Genomic DNA, 956 nt, shown 5'->3' with positions numbered 1-956 from the left:
AAGAACAAGCCAGAGCGAGACTGGGTTTGAAGGTAAAGGACCACAGACTGAGAAATTGATAGTTTAGAACAGATGAATATCTGCCCAGCCTGGGCCTGCAGCTTATTAGTAAACCCAGGAGGTCTTAATAGGTCAATCATTTGGGAGCTAAAAGGAACACATAAGATTTACATCCTCAAATTACGGTTACAGTTTTTCTAATCTCTGGCTTGCTCCCCACCCTAGGAGCCCTTCTGGGGCCTGAATGGTGCCAAGCTGGTAGTCCTCTCAGGCTTGTTTTTTTCCAGAGAATATTAGGCTGCTACTCATTCAGTTGTTCACAGGTCAGGACATGGAGTACAGACATAGCCCTCTCTGCCACCTGCTGATGAACATTCGACACAGCAGCCTCACCTGCAATACCTCAGGGTGACCTCAAGGCACAGGGTGACTTGATCTTTTGAAGGCTTACCTCTGCTTAACACAATGTACGTGTGTGTGTGTGTGTGTGTGTGTGTGTGTGTGTGTGTGTGTGTGTGCTCGCGCATGTGCTTACAAATGCACATGGACACACACATTCACAGAGTCCACGAGAGGGCTATAGAATCCTTGGAACTAGAGTTCTGGGTATCCGTGGGATGTGGGGCTATGTGGATGCTGAGAGCTAAACTCCGGTTCTCATGACTGCACGGCAGTGCTCTAATCTTTGAGCTGCCTCTCTAGCGCCCTTAACTAACTTTTCACAGACTCTTATTGGACTTTCAATTAGAATTTCCTTAATGATTAACCGAGTTGACACTTTCTTCATGATTAACTTGTTTTGCTTACAAGCTGTGTATTTTGTTTGGTGAAATGTCTTTGTCTATTAATTTTTCCGGGCTCATATGTTTTATTCTAATTGAGTTTTAGAAATGAAAAATATGTGATATATATATATATATATATATGTATACAGACTAAATATGTACATTACAATG

At 42.7% G+C, this 956-nt stretch overlaps 1 pseudogene; it reads right to left on the bottom strand.

The window, feature by feature from the left end:
• Positions 1 to 289: 289 nt before the first annotated feature.
• On the bottom strand, positions 290 to 414 carry LOC116885059 (annotated as a pseudogene).
• Between the last annotated feature and the right edge of the window lie 542 nt (positions 415 to 956).

Source organism: Rattus rattus, chromosome 15 (genome assembly GCF_011064425.1).
Source record: "Rattus rattus isolate New Zealand chromosome 15, Rrattus_CSIRO_v1, whole genome shotgun sequence".
NCBI lineage: Eukaryota > Metazoa > Chordata > Mammalia > Rodentia > Muridae > Rattus > Rattus rattus.
Note: the sequence above shows the minus strand (reverse complement) of the source record. Positions and strands in the feature narration are given on the sequence as shown.